The sequence below is a fragment of the Camponotus vicinus genome, unplaced genomic scaffold (genome assembly GCF_025532165.1).
Source record: "Camponotus vicinus isolate PSW18456_S1 unplaced genomic scaffold, iyCamVici1.0 SCAF_11, whole genome shotgun sequence".
Classification (NCBI taxonomy): Eukaryota; Metazoa; Arthropoda; class Insecta; order Hymenoptera; family Formicidae; genus Camponotus; species Camponotus vicinus.
The window spans coordinates 1,523,735-1,544,979 of NW_028141947.1; the positions used below are offsets into that span (position 1 = coordinate 1,523,735).

A 21,245-nucleotide genomic window follows, 5' to 3' on the forward strand; every position below is an offset into this window, starting at 1 on the left:
TAGATTTTTTTCGAATATCAGAAACGTCTTTATATATATCTAAAATAAAATTGTTGATTATAAGATAAAAATATTGATTATAATATTGATTAAAATATTGATTATAATAACTACTGTCTTCTTTAGCACAAAACGAATTTAATTTGAATTGAGTAAAAACGCGATCAATAATTTTTTTGTGCTAAATATACATATTTGATAACTATTTAAAATAAAATATTTGATAACTATTTATAATAAAATTTATTATAAAGTTATTATAAATTTATTATAAAACTCATATACACACGAGAAATATATATAAAATGTATCTCTTATTTTTTAGAATATTTTATGTTTGAAATAAATTTACACAGAAAGAGAAATTTGGTTTTCCTTCTTAGGATAGAATATAATAATAATTATTTTGTTATAACATTGATTATATTTTGTAAAGAGAAATCGTGAAAATTGAACAGATATCAATATTTAAACTTTCGACGAGTTACGAGACACTTTAATTATATTTTACTAGAATAATACTTACGAAATTTGTGTGAACGGAATATTCACGGTGTTCACAAGTAACAGCGAAGGTGAGTTTTCTACGCCGAGTTTGATACTCTCTGGCGAGTGTCCAGAAATCAACTATCGCTCTCGTGCAATTAGCTTCTAATCTCAAGGTACGCATCACATATACATTTCCGCACTTTCGTAATGGTGGGAGCGCTCAAGCATATCTTACTTCGACCTGAAAGTCATTTATGCGATTTAGAATTTGTGTAAAACTTTTTTAAATTATATACATCATATAAAAAATGCTTTAGGAATTAAAGTAATCTTAACTCATTTAGTATCGATTACGAATTAATATCACATAATTTATTATACTTGGCTAATAGTATTGATCTCATATCGGTTTTGAAATATTTTATTTTTATCACTCTTTTAGATTTTTTGATTTTTTTTATGTACTTGGCGTATTTTTTTACCTTTATAAGGTTTTTTTTAGGGTATATATTTCTTTTCTTTCTGTTACTATAAAATTATATAATTAATTATATAATTATATAATTAAATTTAGTTAATCGATAAATACAGAGGATATATAGTATATGATAATAATCTTTAATTATACAATCGATGATCAAAAATACAATATTAAAAATCAATCCGGTAATTCTCAGCCACTACCCAGCAAACCAAGTAACATTTATATACTTGTTAGTTATCATTTCTCATTCAACAATTCATGCACATGTATTCCTTTCACTTGGTTTTTTACTATTAACACATTACCATCCGGAGACATAAAAATATGTTTTTTCTTGACTGCTCGTAAAATGCCGGAGACATATAAATAGGGTTTTACAGATTGTGCATTAAATGCCGGCGACCTATAAATATGTGTTACAACATATATATATAATGTGATATAAAGGAAAGTACAGACATTACATCGTAAGTAATTACATCGAAAATGCCTAGTAAACAGAACATAATAAAATAATAAAATAGCAATGTAATTAACACATTTAAAAGAAGTAAGAGGGATACACTGAGAAAAAAGTTATAGTAATGGTAGCAAAAAAATAAAATTACTCACAAATAGCTGTTTTTAATAAGAAAATTTTGTAAAGATAGCAAAGTGTAATAATTTTTTGTTTAAAAAAAATAAAAATTTTTTTTTTCACTTCAAATTTCATAAAAAAATATTTAATATTTTAAAAGTTATAACCATTTTTGTAAAGTGATGTAATATAGTTGAAAACCTTAAAATATGCCGGCTACACGCAAAAGTTTTCGCGCAAACAGCCCAGACCGTAATGTGTTAATCAAGAGTTGAAGAATTCAGAATGCTATTTCAATTTTTTCATAGATTTTTCCTGCCTTTTAAGACAAAAACCGGTTTATTAGATATGTTATTAAAGCTAGTTAGTCTTTATGGTACAACATTGTTGGTGGCATAAATAAACATATCGATGGTTGTGAAAGGTACATGTTATAATTTATTTATATATATCAATGCTACACCCACAGAAAGGATTTCTAAATTTAATGCTATTACACTTCAATCTATCATAAAATAGGATCGATATAGCGCCAATCATATTTTTTATTAAAAAAAGAATATTTTAATCTTAAATAGAAAATTCTTAAATCTAGAATAAAATGATCCTGATACTATCTACAAAAGACGACAGACGCATATCGGTTTCACGCAACTACTGCGAAAAAATTGTATTCTTAACTTAAGAATATGCCACTTATCTTTACAATATATACCACTAAAATAGGCGCCAAGAGGATACTCTTAAATTAAGAGGATCTTCTAAAGAGATATTCTTAATATACAGAGAAAAATATTTTTTTGGATTTGATAAATTTTGCTGAAGTCAAATAAATTTAATTATTGGTGTCTAAAAGTTTTTTCCGCCTAATTTGAAGTAATCTGTTTAATATTCTGAATCCCAACAAGGAATCCAGATTATTAAATAAATCATTTTAAATTTAACTTGAAATTAAACTGATAAACAGTGATGTCAGAAAGAGGATGCGGCTCAAATGCACACAGAGAACCTGTGTATGAGCAGCTTCCTCTCTTCCGCATCACTGCTAAGGGAGAAAAATATACTTTAGATCTTATGTTAATACAAGTCCTTTATATACATTTCATGGTAAATATTGAGTACGAGAAAAATTAAGAGTGGTGTCGCCGCATATCGACAAATGAAAAAACATATCGCGCACACGAAAATCGAGTTGCGGCGTAGAAGTCGCAAATTAAGAATATATTCTTATTTATTAAATGATGCTAATATCAAATTATTCTAAGTGCAAGAATATATAGCTTAGATTTCTTTATATTATTCTTGTTTCCAGATTATAAAGAAGACAATCTTGTTTAATTCGAGAGAGAAGAATAAGAATTATTGTTTTAGTTTTAAAATTGTTTCATTTTTATACTACATAAGATTGTGACCGGATTAAATGTGTCAAGAATATTTTTGTCTTGTTATCAGAAATCCTTTCTGAGGGTGTATTGTGTATGAATATCAATACTTAAAGATTGGTATTAAATACAAGTATCTTCAACATAAATTTTTCTAACGAATATTTTTCAAATTTTTGCTTTATTTGTTTTATATATTTTTACAAATATTTCTACGAATAAAATATTATATTATATTAAAAAATTTTAATATATTATTTTATTTCAATTTTATTATCATATTGTACGGTTTGCACGGTAGTTTTTTGTGCATACAATGCTTTTGTACGTAAAATGCATTTAAATTTTCACGTGGGTCGTCAATATCGACAGTATTGAAAAATCATTCATACATTCATTCATATAAATATGTATCATTCATACATTCATTCATATGAGTAAACGCTAGTGAATGGGATCATTCATATACATATGGAAGTGATTGGGAGATCTCTGTCGGATAACTTCAAGAGACTTGTTTTTCTTATCCCTTACATATGATCGTGCGTTGCTCTCTAACCTCTCTAACATTTATTTTCGTCGTTAGGTATCTTCGAGCAGGACGCATTGTGTCCAGATATCCACATATTATAACTATTGGTTTTGAGATAAATTGATATTTTTTCCTTAAAGATTAAATACATATTTTAAAAAAAAACACGTTCCAATCTTCTCGAGTATCTCATCGATGGCGCATGAGTGTACATGAGCAAGTGTAAATTATATTTCTAATTCAAGATGAGTCTTGTAGCATATGTCAGCAGTGACGAGGGTTCCGAAAATGAGGAGGAGGTATTTGCACAGAACAGAAAATGTATAAATTACTTATAAATATTACACCTACATTAACTAATAAACTGTATTAGTTTAAGGATGAGGAAGAAAAAAGCAACGATGCAGAACATAATGTGGGTTTACTCAACACGCTATCAAAGCCCAGATATGTGAGTTCTGCAAAGGATGTCGAAGAGAACGATGATGATATCTTGTTGAAAAAATAAGATGGAAAATCAATTCATAAAGCCAACAAAAAAGCAAACTATGAAGATATCGGTTGCTTCTTTATCAGAGGTAAAGCACATCTAAAATATAGAAAATATAAATTACTTTATTAAATTACATCTATATTATTTGATGTATTAGTTTAAGGATCTTGAGGAGGAGAGGGAGGAGAAACCTGCTAGGATTATACAGCCATCACAAGTAAGTTTTAAAAAATTTCTTTGCATAAAATTTCAAATAAGGTAAGATCAAAATTCATGAATTATTCATTATTTTAGAAAGGTTGTGGACTCTTTGCAATCTTAGGATTACCAAAACAGGAGCTTGCAAGGAAATCTTTAATACCTCAAAGTGTTAAGAATGCAGCAACACGAACAAATATCCAGCAGCCAAACATGATGAGGAAATCTGGTGCAAGTCAGAATGATTCTAAAGTGAAAGGACAAACTTTAAATGAATCGTATGATGAATCAAATTTTGATGATGAAGAAAAGGCATCAATAGATTTCTTTGGATTGGATACAAATAAAAATATATCAGACGATTCAGTATCAGCATTACTAGAGTTGCCTTCAGATGATCTCATATATAAATCAAGTGCTAAGGAAGCTTCGCTTGTAAAACATTTGGATCGTACAACACATAATCCTTCCTCCATTAATTCTGATATTTCAACAAATGATCAATCAAGTAACTCAAGCAAAACATTAATAAGTAATGTTATAAATTTGCCTAAGGAAGAAATATTATTGAAAAACAAAGCAGAAGTTGGACCAAAACTACCAGTTTCTGAGCAAGAATATAATGTTGATACGCAAGGTAATGTAGTCTTTGATGAAAAAGCAATTGAATATCTTTGTGGAAAACGAGGTATAAAACGCAAAGAGCTTAAGGAAGCAGATATAATCGAAATAAATGGTGAAGATATAAAACCAGATCAAAGAGAATGGATGGTGAAAGCGTTGACGGAGGAGCCTGTGCAGAGACCAGTATCTATGCAAAGCTGTGGAATTAACTCGCAATCCAAGAAGAAACATCAAATAACTTATTTGGCGCATCAAGCAAAAGCTATGGAATTAGAACTGAAAAATCAATGGTCTCAAAATAGAATGGCGCGAAAACAAGCAAAATCGAAATATGGTTTCTAAGAACAAGAAAAGGATTTTCTGTAAAAATTTTTATATTTTTATGTATAGTGTCTTATATTAATAATTACAATTTGATCATTTATGAAAAGAAAAATATTGTAGATAGTGAAATGTACAAATAAGTTTAAGATTAAAAACCAAAATCACTGAGTTTTTTCTAAAAACAGTCGATCTAAATTTTCATACTCTTTCCTTTTATTTTCTAGTAATAATTTAGCCTGCAATAAATTAGGTGGCAAATCACCATATTGAGCGAGCGATTGATTAACATCTGCCAATTTCCTTGTACCTTCTACATATAATTTATATTTATTTAATATTTTATCGGGATAAAGTTCATCAACTTGCATATCACTTAAATCTGTCTCTAATTTCTCCACAGCTTGTTGATATTCTTTCAATTTTGTAGATAAAAAACCTTGTTACAATATAAATTATCCTTCTCCTTGTCTGTAGTGTCAATAGTATTCTGGAGAGAATCTACTGTATCTTGTAGATGATTGAGTTTTGTCTGTAATCTCATGTAATTTCTAAGTAATTTGTCATGTATCACTGACATCCGCTTCTCCTCTTGTTGTCGCCTTTTCTCTTCTATAATCTTACGTTCTCTAATTACACGTAGCGCTGTTTCATCAAATTCAAACAACTTTTCTGCATTTGAGATCAAAGACAATTTCTCCAAGCCTTCTTTTATATCATTGGGTAGAATCTTAATTTCAAGATGTAATTTGGATAATAAATTGGTAATCTCTTTTGTAAATGTAATATTCTCCTCTGTTGTCTCCGAAATGCTTCTCTGCAAGTGTCGAAGCAACAAACTCTCTTCAGCAGACATATTTTCACTATGACACTTCATGATCCCAGTTGCAGCAGAAATAGAGTCATTGTATGAAAATGATGTTGCCTATATTTAATTAATATATAATTAATGCATTATTTTACAAAATTATTATATCTATTTATTGATAATTTATATATCACTAATATATTAGTATAATTTTAATAATAAAATTTATAGCATTATTTTAGTCTTTATATTAACCAAAACTTGTCAGAAATAAATATACCTCATTGTTGTTATCCATTTGATCAATTATTTTGATCTAACCGTACTGTCAAACACTGTCAAAATAAATTGTTGAATTTGAATAGCGTAGAGGGAGGAGAGAACGAGCAGAGAGAAGACGAAGAGGTGAGAGGTGATATAGCCACAGTTTTTAGATGATCTCTAAAAGGGATACTCCCTCTATAGACATTAAAAACGTGGACATGAACTACAAAGCCACAAATGTTTTCAGAGGGTAACATATATGTCTTCTCTTGATAATATAAATAACATAAATAATTAAACAAAAATATAAATAATTTAATTAATAATAATTTATTATATAAAAATAACAGTATGTTCTCTCTTTCCACGCTATTATTTATTTATTTATTTATGTGTCCTTTTTCTTCTCAACATCATTTATTTATTTTTTATTTATTTATTTATTTATTTAGCTCGCTATAAGTCAGTCTTCTAAAATGCAAAACTAAATATTATAGAATTTGACATTGAAAATAAAATAATCGAATAAATTCAAATAATTAGCATAACAAAAGGTTCCGTGAAAAGTCGTTTAATAAATAATCAATTTTAATTAATTAATGAAAATACTTCTATAATTTAATATTCCGCGTTAGCGTATATTTTATAATATATAAAATATTTCGGCAACGAATTATCGATAACACGGTATTCGACTTTGGCAATACAAAATATAAACAGTAGCGCGCTATGTTACGGCTTTGTCATCATTCGCACGGTGACTCTCGAGTAATAAGGTAGTGGTGAGAAACGCTTCGTATATTATAATTTTCTTATTAAACACGATTACGATTAGTATCGAAACATAATTTGCTTTAAATATTAATATAAATTAATTGATTGAAAATTAATTAACGACATGAAACTGTATGGCAACGATAAATCTTTATCGAGTCGCAATCATTCATTATTGCGAATAAAAATTGAAACAGGGGATATGTAAAAGGGGATAAGAGAATTAATTATGTTATGATATTTCGATTATTGATGCTTATTATAATATTTCTTTAACAATATTAGAATTAAATATATTTCGATCAATGTTTTAAATATTCTTAATCTTTGTTAATTAGACAATGTACAATTTAATCGAGCTTCGATTAAATGATAGGAATCCAAAATGTTAAATAATCACTTCGATCGTTGCGACCTTTACGGCTAATAATTATTATTTTAATACTTAGAGTCACAGATATATTTTATCTGTGTTACTTTATCGTTCTACTTGACAACTTAAATATAATTTGGACTATGAGAGAACACGAAGTAAAACAATCAAATTTTATATATACAAATCATTAGTATAACGAAAGACTCTGTGAAAAATTGTTTAATAAATAATCAATTTTAATCAATAAATTAAAATACTACAATAATTTAATATTCTGTGTATATTTTAGAGTATATTTTATAATATATAAAATATTTCGGCAGCGAATTATCGATAACATGATGTTCGACTTTAGCAATATAAAATGTAAACAGTAGCGCGCTATGTTACGGCTTTGTCATCATTCGCACGGTGACTCTCGAGTAATAAGGTAGTGATGAGAAACGCTTCGTATATTGTAATTTTTTTATTAAACACGATTACAATTATCAAAACGTAATTTGCTATAAATATTATAAATATAAATATTATAAATATTATAAATATCTTTCGCTCATTGATGCTAATTATAATAATATTTCTTTAACAATATTAGAATTAATTATATTTCGACCAATACCTTAAATTTTCTCAATCCTTGTTAATTAGACAATATACAATTTAATCGAGCTTCGATTAAATGATAGGAATCCAAAATGTTAAATAATCACTTCGATCGTTGTAATCTTTACGGACAATAATTATTATTTCAATATCTAGAGTCACAAATATATTTCATCCGTGTTACTTTATCGCTCTACTTGACAATGTAAATGTAATTTGGATTGTCAGAGAACACATATAGTACTGAATCGAATTATAGATGCAAATAATTAGCATAATGAAAAGATAAATTGTTTAATAAATAATCAATTTTAATCAATAAATTAAAATACTTCATTAATTTAATATTCCGCGTTAATGTACATTTTATAATATATAAAATATTTTGGCAACGAATTATCGATAACATGGTATTCGACTTTGGCAATACAAAATATAAACAGTAGCGCGCTATGTTACGGCTTTGTCATCATTCGCACGGTGACTCTCGAGTAATAAGGTAGTGGTGAGAAACGCTTCGTATATTATAATTTTCTTATTAAACACGATTACGATTAGTATCGAAACATAATTTGCTTTAAATATTAATATAAATTAATTGATTGAAAATTAATTAACGACATGAAACTGTAGCGCAACGATAAACTTTTATCGAATCGCAATCATTCATTACCGCGATTAAAAATTGAAACAGGAGATACATAAAAGGGGATAAGAGAATTAATTATGTTATGATCTTTCGATCATCGATGCTAATTGTAATAATATTTCTTTAACAATATTAAAATTAATTATATTTCGACCAATACCTTAAATTTTCTCAATCCTTGTTAATTAGACAATGTACAATTTAAGCGAGCTTCGATTAAATGATAGGAATCCAAAATGTTAAATAATCACTTCGATCGTTGTGATCTTTACGGACAATAATTATTATTTCAATATCTAGAGTCACAAATATATTTCATCCGTGTTACTTTATCGTTCTACTTGACAATTTAAATATAATTTAAATTGTGAGAGAACACGAAGTAAAATAATCGAATTATAGATGCAAATAATTAGCATAACGAAAGGATAAATTGTTTAATAAATAATCAATTTTAATCAATAAATTAAAATACTTCATTAATTTAATATTCCGCGTTAATGTACATTTTATAATATATAAAATATTTCGGCAACGAATTATCGATAACACGGTGTTCAACTTTGGCAATATAAAATATAAACAGTAGTGCGCTATGTTTCGGCTTTGTTATCATTCGCACGATGACTCTCGAGTAATAAGGTAGTGATGAGAAACGCTTCGTATATTGTAATTCTTTTACTAAACACGATTACGTTTAGTATCGAAACATAATTTGCTTTAAATATTAATTTAAATTAATTAATTAAAAATTAATTAACGACATAAAACTGTATCGCAACGATAAATCTTTATCGAATCGCAATCATTCATTACCGCGATTAAAAATTGAAACAGGATATACATAAAAGGGGATAAGAGAATTAAATATGTTATGAACTTTCGATTCTTGATGCTTATTATGATATTTCTTTAACTGTATTAGAATTGAATATATTTCGACCAATGCTTTAAATATTCTCCTTGTTAATTAAATCCTTGTTAATTAAACAATAGTTATGTATCACGACATGTAATTATTTTAATCTTAGGATATATTAATACGTTAGATATATGAGATACATTAATATGTTAAAATATTTCAACAATGAATTAACAACAACATAGTATCCGACATAAACAGTACTGCGCTAATGATTTTGTTTTACGGTCTTGTTATGCAAATTTAAATTTATGTACTATATTACAAAATAAGTGTCAAATTATATATTATATTATATATAAAATTATATATAATATAACCCTCCCATGGGGTACACCTTGTCGCGGTGGGAGGGCTTAGTACTTGGATGGTGCCTTGAGGTTTATCTTAAATTTTTCTATTTATGATAAATCTTAAGGTGCCGGAATGGGAAGCTAAGTACCCTTTCGCGTCATCGGTGCCGTCAACGTGCCGCGGACGGCAAGCGCTTCGTTACCGCGTTTTCGCGTTGTAGTATTCTCGCGTCGTCGCGTTTTCGCGGAACTTTTGGACTTTTTCATATAAAATCCTAATTTCATTTATTGTCACGAGTCTCTACTTCCGATGCCAACTAACTGGGATGTTTCGAGTTTGCACACGTTGTTATGCAACGTACACTCGCGCTTCGTGCTTCGTGCTTCGTCAAGTGATTCGGCCCGAATTAGTTAGAACTCGATCGATTGGTCGGAATGGTCTTCAATGGGTCCCTTCTCTTTGCTCGTCTACAGCCACACGCACTGCGTGTGTTAACCCTGTCGAGGAGTCGAGTGGATTCCCCTAGGCACGATTTTCGCTCGGTAAAAGGGGTTGCCTCCCCATTTTCTAAATTGCTGAATGTTAGCGTTTAAAAAATGTGGGTATCCTCTTCTTTTGCCGTCTACCAGCCTGGTGTAGCCATGTCCTGCAATCGCGGGAAACTTCGTGTTCCGGGCGAAGCACCTGAAATCGTGCTTAGCGGGTCCAGGTTCGATACGAGATAGGATAATTATGCGCGAAAAAGAGCTGGTGAACTTCATTTTCCTCTATTCCGTCAATCGTTTCGTCTTCTTTCCGGTTCGGGCCTAATCTTTGCTCGTTGTATCGTTGCATTCCCGACTTGTTGGCTCGAAGTTGATTCTCGTAAATGAAATGGGATTTTCGCTCGTACCGAAACCGGGAGTGTCGTTGAAAGTATATATGTATTAAATATATACATCGCGCGACCAAATTTTTAATCGTAGCGAAATAGTGCGGGAGTACCGTTCAGTATCGCGCGTAAAATAACGAAAATAGCGATATAAAAATATCGCTCGTGAGTGCGGGAGTGTCGTTAAAAGTATCGCGCGTCAACAACATGAGAGGAGGAGGAGGCCTGGGAGAGGCATCTTGCATCAGCGGAGCAACCTGATGGTGAATATTTTTTATTTGTATATCAATTGTTATAAATCGTACGCACAATAATTCGGTCTTATTATTTAATTGAATTAAAGAGAAAATTAGAGAGGAAGATTTTTATAAAAGTCATATAAAACTTTCTATTTAAAAATGTTTCAAAAATTTATAAAATTTTTGCACATGTGTGTTTATCTCTGCTTATTATTTTACACATCGGATATAAAATTCCGCACAATAAAAATTTTTTGAAATGTTGATTTTGAGCATTGTTATAAATGAATTTTATATTTGTATGTTACAGACAACGTAGCTTCGATAACGACAACTCCGCTGTTGCGCATCAGTGCCGGTGAGTGAGAAAAACTTTTATTTAACTTTAAGGTAACGGATTTGTAGAGATTGTAGACGTACATGTAGATGTAGATTGTAGATTGTAGATAAATCCGTTGCCTTAAAATGGATGAGCTAGGATAGATTAAATTAAATAACTTTTAATAAGTTCTTTTGAGATACTTTGCATCTATTGCGAAAATATATTGAAATATTAATTAAAAAAAGAAGATCAAGAAAAGCATTTTGTAAAGATTGTGTCTAATTTATTAAACAAAGAACACGCATTAATAATTTCATCAATTTTATCAATTTTTGATACTACTTTATTTTTATAACGCGCACTTATTCTAACTTCTTAGTTCATCCATCGTAGAATTTGTTTGTAGAATTTGTAGAATTTGGTTTATTAGTTTTAAACTTTACTTTAACTTATATAATATAAAGCCAAATGATTAATTCATTAAATAACTTGTAACATGATAATAAATGACTTACCAATAGCCGTGTTAGCAATTTAATATAATATATAGAAATTTGTTATTGAAATTTTTTGGCTTTATTTTAGTTAAAATAAAGTTATATTGAAATATTTAACGATCGTAAAATCTCACGATCGTTACGATGAGCGTGAAATATTTACGCTCATTTGCCGGCAAAAAAAGGAGTGTTTATCTCTTTTTTCGTTCTCTGATTAGAGATCGAGCGAGAAAGTGGTCAGGATCAACGAAAGGTAGGGTCAACTGGCCTGAAGAAAAGCTCGCACGCGGTTAGGATACGCGGTTAGGGAATGTAATTAGGGTATTGATTAAAATATATATGATTAGAGATAGGTTCCCCAAATCTCGAATAATTTTAGTTAATCAGGAAGTAGGGTTTTGTTAGAATTCATAGAGTTGTTAAGATTATAGGGTTGTTAGGACTCATAGGGTTGTTAAGATCATTATTTGTTTCAATTCTTTTAATATTCCAATAATCCTAGGTATAAATTAAAATTATTTAAAAAAATTAAATTGAATTTTTAAAAATTTTTTAAAAATTTTGTAAAAATAAATATAACATGTTAAAATAAAAATAAAAATATTTTAAAAATGAAATTTAAATTTTCAAAATTTTCAGGAATATTAAAGAAATTGCATAATTATTAATGTTTAAGAAATATCTTAACATGTTATATTTTATTTCAAAAATATATTAAAAATATATGTGTATTAAGTTAAATAATATTAAATTATTTATGTTATTAAATATTTGAATAAATCGAATATTTGTCTTTAATAGTCTGCGCTAGTAATGCAAATATTTTTTTTACTACTTAAAAGACGCTCGATAATTTTATTAATGACTGTTTTAATTGCAATTGTTTACATTATATAAACCTTATTAAACTGTAATTATTATATCGATTTTTAGAGGGATTTTGATAAAATCATTCGTTATTCTCTAGTAAACATGGTGATAATGCAATTTTTGAATTATATATTAATTATATTTTAATTATATTTAGAATTGTAAAGTTTTAAGATTTATTTTGTTTCATTTAACTAATCATGCGCGAAATATAATATGCATTTTCAATATGTATTTTCTCAATCACGACATTTATATAAAATTGTATATTAATTGCAAACGAATATTGCCGATTTATTTATTCGTCGTGTTTTCTCGCAAATTTTAAATCGTGATTTATTTTGTAATTTAATCTTTGATTTACATCGAAGCTTGCTCTATCTTTATGCGTTTTGAATATTTCTTTTAGATAGTCTGCACAAAATGCACCAATAATACAAATATTTTCTTTTACAATCGAAGAAACGATCAATTTTATTAATGACTTTTTTGATCATGATTATTTATACGTTATACGTTTAAACGTTATTTATATAAAACTAATTAAATTCTATTATTGTATGTGATTATTAATAATAAATATCGCGTAATTAATCATCACTAATCAGTCTAGTCTGGTCTATGTAAAAATTCTTAGTAAATTTTATATTAGACGTATACTTTGGACACTTTCGTGTAATAAATCTTATTTTGTATTAAGTTTCAAATTATATTTTATATTAAATTTGTATTATATTTTGTCATGTATTTTGTAATACATATATTTGTAATGTAATTATTTTTATGTTAATTAATAATTTAATATGTTTATGTTAGTATGTTAGTATGTTTATGTTAATATTTTTTATGTTAGTTAATAATTTAATATTTTGTAATTTTGTTTTTTATGTAATTGCAAATTAATTGTAATTTACGTTGTATATATTATAATTATGTAATATATATTTTATATATGTATTGTATTTTCTGTTTGAAAACTCTGTATTAAAAGAAAATAAAAATAAAATAAAAAAAAATAAAAAAATTTTCCTCCTCGATGTATCTCCACCTTAACGAAGGCATTTGCCGGGTGAGGAGGTTTCCGTACTCTCGTGAACCTGAGACCTATGCCGGCGGTAATGTACGCCGATATTCATATAGATTATTCTTGTATTTAAGATCATTTTAAATATATTTTATTATATCATTTTAAATATATTCTTAGATTGCGTCTTAAGATTTCGTTCAGTTATTAAAATAGTTGTATAACATTTTCCAACTTACTTAAGATGATCTTAATTATAAGAGTAAATTATGAATATCGGCCGTAGTTACCGGTAGGATCACCCATGCCGGACAAGTCGAAGGGGAAGAGTCAGACTAAGAGAGATACACAAAAATACATATATATAATATTTTATAATATATATATAATTATATATATAATATTTTTAAATAAATTAGAAGTAAAAGAAATAGCAATTGAGAGAGTAGAAAAAAGATTTTGTGTGATTTGAACACTTTAAGAATTCCTAATTATATAAATGGCTAGAAGATATTAATCATCACGATAAACATCATAAGAAGGAAGAAACACGACAAGTGACTATGGTCTTGAGAATGCAACAACCCATAACAATCTAAAGATTCAAAGAAGAGGATGCGTTGGATAAAAATGCACAGTAAGAACGAAAAAACAGCTTGCAATTATATACGATCCGTTAATAATAATATTTTTTAATTATGTTACATTTTATAATTCAGTAATATTTTGCTATTATAGAAACTATAGTAAAATATTATAAAATATGGTCGAAACGTTCGCTATCCTCTCTTTGTATGCTTTAATATCAATATTTATTTGATTGTATTATAAATAAATGTGTTATAACATCGACACTCGACTCGTATTGCCATTATAACTGTTTTGTTTAATTTTATATTTCGAGTCTTATATTTATTAATTTTTGTATTATAAAATATGTTTGCTATATAGAGTGGAACTTTCGAAAACATATCTTTTGAGATATTTTGCAATATCTGTATTTTTGAAGCATTTTGGGAGCATTTTTGGAGCTTTATATACTGATACCTCAGAAGAATCATTTTGACAAATTCTATATATGCATTACTAATTAAAATCTAATTACTTAAAAAAATTAATGAGCTCAAAGCTCCATTTACAGCTAAGTATTGTTAGTAATTGATATTATATAATGCAGTACTTAAAATTATTTTAATATATAATTCTCTCTTCCTCTCTCTCTCTCCCTTAAAAAAATTCATTTTAATCTTTTATCTATATAATAATTAAGACATATATTATACACAGAAAAAAATTATTAATCAAAAATTATTAACTTGACTAAATGCATTTATTTTGTTATAGTTTCTTTAGCCTGACAGTGAAATCGCATGATCAAGTAATTAACAAAAAGATTCGTGATACATCAATCGTATAATAAATTAATAATTTAAAATACTTCTCTACATTAGTTTAATATATCGCATAGATATATATGTCATAATATATAAAATATTTTTACAACAAATTAATAATAATACCGCGTTCGACCTCTGCAAAATATATAACTCATTGATATTTAAAAGTGCTATGGTTCTTATCATTCGCGCAATGATACTTGAACAGAAAAATGATGCGAAAAGCTCCGTCAAATTCCTTTTCTAAACGCGATTGATTTGATAAGTACATTGAGAAATAATTTGGTATGATTAATACTTAATTTCATATGTTAAATAATATGTAAAATTACGTCGCGACGATAGATCTCGAAATGCATATTTCGCGATGTATACAATTTAATCGAGAATCGATTAAGTGATACGAATCCAAAATATCAAATAATCATTTCGATCATTGCGATCTTTACGGACAATAATTATTATTTTAATATTTAAAGTCAAATATATTTCATCCGTGTTACTTTATCGTTCTATTTGACAATCTAAATATAATTTGGATTATGAGGGAACACGAAATAAAACAATCGAATTATAAATGCAAATAATTAGCATAATGAAAGACTTCACGATGAATAATAAATAATAAATAATTTAATAAATAATCAATTAATTTTAATCAGGTTTAATAAATAATCAATTAATTTTAATCAGTAAATTAAAATACTTCTATAATTTAATATTCCGCGCGCGAATATTTTATATTACAGAAAATATTTCGGCAACGAGAGAATTATCAATAACACCGTGCTCGACCTTGATAAACAGTATCGCGCTATTGTTAATATGTTACACGGCTTTATTATCATTCGCACAGTTACCTTGAGTAGTGACGTGAGAGACGTTTCACATATTATTAAATTCTTTCTTTACATAGTCGACCTTAGCGGTATAAACATTACCGCGGTAATGTTTCTGACTTACGATCATTCGCTCAGTGGCTCTTGAGCAGTGAAGTAGTGATGTGAGACGTTTCATATATTATCAAATTCTTTCTCTAAACACAATTGTAAGTGTAACAAGGAACTTTTCGGGAATGAGTGCAACGAGGAATTCAAATGAGTGCAAGGAGGATTGAAGTGCCGACGAGGAAAAAGCGAAGAAAACAGAAGAAAAAAGGAGGTTTCGGAAGTGGATGGATCAATAAAATATGATGTAAGTCATTAATATAAATTATTTATCACATTCATTATTCATTATATTGTTGCGTCCTCGCGTCCCGTCTCGCTGAATGTATTCGTCACCCGTTGAATTCTTTCGAAGAAGATCGTTTTCGCGTGCGTTGTCAAGATATTTTTATAAACAACGACTGTCAGAGAGTCTGAGCACAGCTGTCAAGTTGTGCGGACGCTCGTCTATTTGTGATCCGTTTTACGATTATTCTGAATTTTGGTATGTTACTCGCGATTTATTAAAATTCTTGTGCACCTTAAATCTCGTTATTATTATTTACGAGTGCACGAGCGTCAGCATATGTCGATTGTGTCGCACGCGTTCGATATATATCGTTCCGCGGACGCAACAATATATAAATTATTTATCAATAGTATATATATTCAAAATATACATATTTCTCGTTTCGTTTTATTTCTTTGATAGTGATTCAATAGTGATTTTAAATTGTAACAAATATAATACATATACTTATAAAAAATATTCCATTTTATTTTAAAATAATTAAAACATTTATAAAATTGTTTATTAATTAATATTTTCAGATACTTCCTATATTTTATATAACATTTCATATTAATATATTCATTTAAATATTTCATGTATAAAAAAATAGAAATTTTTTTATTTATAATATTTTTAAAAGTTTCTATCTAAGAAATATAAATTATTTTGTAATTACGTGATTTATAACATTAAAATATATCTATTTAAAAGTAAAAATTAATTGCGCGCAATAATTAGATTTAAAATCAATTATTTTGAACATTGCTTTATATAATAGATTTTCTTTTGTCTTTTATATTTTTATTTATCGTTTATATTTGCGAATTTAAATTTATGTACTATATTATAAAATAAATTTCAAATTATGTATTATATTATATATAAAATTATATATAATATAACCCTCCCAAGGGGTACATCTTGTCGCGGTGGGAGGGCTTAGTACTTGGATGGTGCCTTGAGGTTTATCTTAAATTTTTCTATTTATGATAAATCTTAAGGTGTCTGAATGGGAAGCTAAGTACCCTTTCGCGTCGTCGATGCCGTCAACGTGCCGCGGACGGCAAGCGCTTCGTTACCGCGTTTTCGCGTTGTAGTATTCTCGCGTCGTCGCGTTTTCGCGGAACTTTTGGACTTTTCATATAAAATCCCAATTTCATTTATTGTCGCGAGTCTACTTCCGATGCCAACTAACTGGGATGTTTCGAGTTTGCACACGTTGCTATGCAACGTACACTCTTGCTTCGTGCTTCGTCAAGTGATTCGGCCCGAATTAGTTAGAACTCGATCGATTGCTCGGAATGGTCGTCAATGGGTCCCTTCTCTTTGCTCGTCTACAGCCACACGCACTGCGTGTGTTAACCCTGTCGAGGAGTCGAGTGGATTCCCCTAGGCACGATTTTCGCTCGGTAAAAGGGGTTGCCTCCCCATTTTCTAAATTGCTGAATGTAAGCATTTAAAAAATGTGGGTATCCTCTTCTTTTGTCGTCTACTAGCCTGGTGTAGCATATAGCAACCGCGGGAGGCATAATATGTCCGGGCGGAGCACCTGAAATCGTGCTTAGCGGGCCCAGGTTCGATACGAGATAGGATAATTATGCGCGAAAAAGAGTTGGTGAACTTCATTTTCCTCTATTTTCGTCAATCGTTTCGTCTTCTTTCCGGTTTGGGCTTAGTCCTTGCTCGTTGTATCGTTGCAATCCCGACCTGTTGGCTCGAAGCTGATTCTCATAAATGAAATGGGATTTTCGCTCGTACCGAAACCGGGAGTGCCGTCTGAAGTATAGATATACATATTAAATATATACATCGCGCGATCAAATATAAAATTTTTAATCGCATTGTAAGTGCGGAAACCGTTAAGTATCGCGCGTAAAATAGTGGAAATAGCGATATAAAAATATCGCTCGTGAGTGCGGGAGTGCCGTTAAAAGTACCGCGCGTCAACAACGTGAGAGGAGGAGGAGGCCTGAGAGAGGCATCTTGCATCGGCGAAGCAACCAGATGGTGAATATTTATTATTTGTATATCAATTGTTATAAATCGTACGCACAATAATTCGTTCTTATAATTTAAAGGAATTAAAGAGAAAATTGGAGAGAAAAATTTTTATAAAAATCATATATAATTATATATAATTATATATAATTATTATTAATTGCCTATGCGCGATTTAAATTAAGTAATTAATCGCGTAATTTGATTTTTTATTTACATGACTTAAACAAGAGAAAAAGAGAGAAATTTTTACATAAAAACTGTAATTTAAAAGTTTCTACGTTCGAATAGCTTTTAATAGAATTCTTAAATTATTACTTATTAGTAGAAATTTTTCAAAATTTATAAAATTGTTTATCTGCTTATTATTTATGTGCGTCGGATATAAAATTAAATGCATATAATAATAATTTTTTGACCGTGACTACAATTTGAATCTTCTTTGTACGTTACAGACCAACAAACTATTGTGAGAGGAGAAGGAGGCCTGGGAGAGGCATCTTGCATCGGCGAAGCAACCTGATGGTGAATATTTATTATTTGTATATCAATTATTATAAATCGTACGCATAATAATTTGTTCTTATAATTTAAAGGAATTAAAGAGAAAATTAGAGACAAAAATTTTTATAAATATAAAAATTTCTATTTAAAAAATAATTTTAAAATTGATAAAATCTTCCCACGTGTTTATATCTGCTTATTATTTTACACACCGGATATGAAATTCCGCACAATAATAATTTTTTGAAATAATGATTGTATTTTGAGCTTTGTTATAATGAATTTTATATTTGTATGTTACAGACAACGTAGCTTCGATAATGACAACTCCGCTGCGGCACATCAATGTTCCGGTAAGTGACAAAAACTTTTATTTAATTTCAAAGTAACGGATTCATAGAGATTGTAGATAAATCCGTTGCCTTAAAATGGATGAGCTAGAATAGATTAAATTAAATAACTTTTAATAAATTCGTTCGAAATAAATTGCATCCATTGCGAAAATATATTGCAGTATTTCAATTATAAAGAAAAAAGATAGAGAAAAGATTATTTTTGTATAGATTTTACCTAATTTATTAAAAATAAAGAACACTAAAAATTGTATCAATTACATCTAATGCTAATTTATTCTTATAACGCGCATTTATCTTATTCACTTATCTTACTCTAATTTCTTATTAGCTCATCCATTACAACATTTGTTGTAGATATTGTTTTTAAACTTAATGTAAAGCCAAATGATTAATTAATGAAATAACTTGAAATGTGATAAATGTAATATGATAAACTTTTTACACATATTAATTTTATATTTTATTTTAAATTATGCATTACTATAAAAATTTATTAATTATATATATTATTATAATATCAATCAATTTTTATTGGTAATCTGCACAAAGACTTTTATACTATAAGAATTTCATATATTATACCAGGTTGCTAACAGCTGAAGCCAGGATAACCATTTACATTTGGGCAGGATATACATATACAGATTAGATTAATATACATATTATGTCGTACTTCAATTTTTGCCGGCATTTATTAAAATAAATATAAACTTCTACGAGATAGTGATTAAAATGAACATAAGTAGTTACAAAATATTAAAATATAGTATTTAAATAAATATAAGCAATAACCAGCAATTATTAAAATAAATATATAAGCGATACTCATATAAATTACAATTGCATCTTTCGAAAGCGATAGTTATGTTATGGTAAATTCTATGATACCCGGTATAAATTCTGTCCAGTTATAAATGGTTGCTTTTGTTTTACATTTTATCATATGAGATATGGCCGTGTTAGCAGTCTAATGTAATATAGAGAAATTTGTAATTTGGCTTTATTTCAGTTTAAAAAATTAAATTGAATTTATTTTTAAAAATGCTTTAAAAATGAAAATATTTAAATTATTAATTTAAATTATTAAAATTATTTTCAGGAATACTAAAAGAAATTGCAAAATTATAAATGTTTAAGAAGATTGTAAATTACGTAAATACATTCTTATGTAAATTACACAAAAAAATATCGAAAGTATACGTATAATGATTATATAATAGTAATTCATTAAATTAATATATTTATTTCTATAGTATATATTTTTTAAATATTCATAAAAGAGTAACGATTTATATTTTCATATCAAAGAGTCATTAATAAATTCGGAAAATTTTTATATAAAATGTAAAAATTCGATGCTAAATTAATGATTAAATATAAGCGTTATAAAATTTGACGGACGCCTTTGTTACAGAATCGCGAGTCAATTATTATAAATTTAATGATATGATTTCCGTTAGATTTATCTATTTATGAATTCCATATCGCGCGGAGCTGAATATTCTTAAAATAAATTATTAAATTATGATTGCGAAAATACCGTGTTCTTTTCGTGTTCTTTCCGCGTTCTTTCCGCGTTCTTTTCGCGTTCTTTCCGGGTTCTTTTCGCGTGCTTTTCGCGTTCTTTTTGCGTTTTTTCCGCGACCTTATAAAAGATTACCGTTTTAACAAAAGAATTTTATCGCTGTCCCTCTCGTCAGATAATATTCCTAAATATTGCTAATTAAATATAAAGAATTATCGAATAAGAGTGTGAAGATTCGATGTGATAAGTCAACGATTAAATATTAGTTTCACAAAATTTAACGATCACCTTCGATATTATAGGATCGCGAGTTAATTATTATGAATTTAATAATTTGTTTTTTCAGATATATTTACGAATTTCGTATCGGAAAATATTCATAAATAAATTAATAAATTACGGTAGCGAAAACACCACGTTCTACCGCATTCATTTTGGCGTTCTTAGACGAGGTTGTCGTTTTAATAAAAGAGTTACATTGCGTCATCGACTTTCCATCGTCGGTGCCGTCAACGTGTCGCGGACGGCGGCATTTCGTTACTGCATTTCCGCGTTGTAGTATTCCCGCGTCGTCGCGTTTTCGCGTTTCCGCGTTCGATTTTTCGTATAAAAATCCCAATTTCCTTATTGTCGC

The 21,245-nt window shown here is 28.4% G+C and overlaps 2 pseudogenes across 2 annotated transcripts; one reads left to right on the plus strand and one right to left on the minus strand.

Annotated features, from left to right (window-relative positions):
• The first annotated feature begins 3,445 nt into the window (after positions 1–3,445).
• On the plus strand, positions 3,446–5,378 carry LOC145961679 (uncharacterized; annotated as a pseudogene). The gene is made up of 4 exons (XR_014435681.1): positions 3,446–3,763; positions 3,838–4,042; positions 4,115–4,174; positions 4,252–5,378. The product of XR_014435681.1 is annotated as an uncharacterized LOC145961679 (transcript).
• Positions 5,142–6,353, minus strand: LOC145961680 (uncharacterized; annotated as a pseudogene). Its single transcript, XR_014435682.1, has 2 exons — positions 6,189–6,353; positions 5,142–6,025 (listed from the first exon to the last, which is right to left on the minus strand). The product of XR_014435682.1 is annotated as an uncharacterized LOC145961680 (transcript).
• Between the last annotated feature and the right edge of the window lie 14,892 nt (positions 6,354–21,245).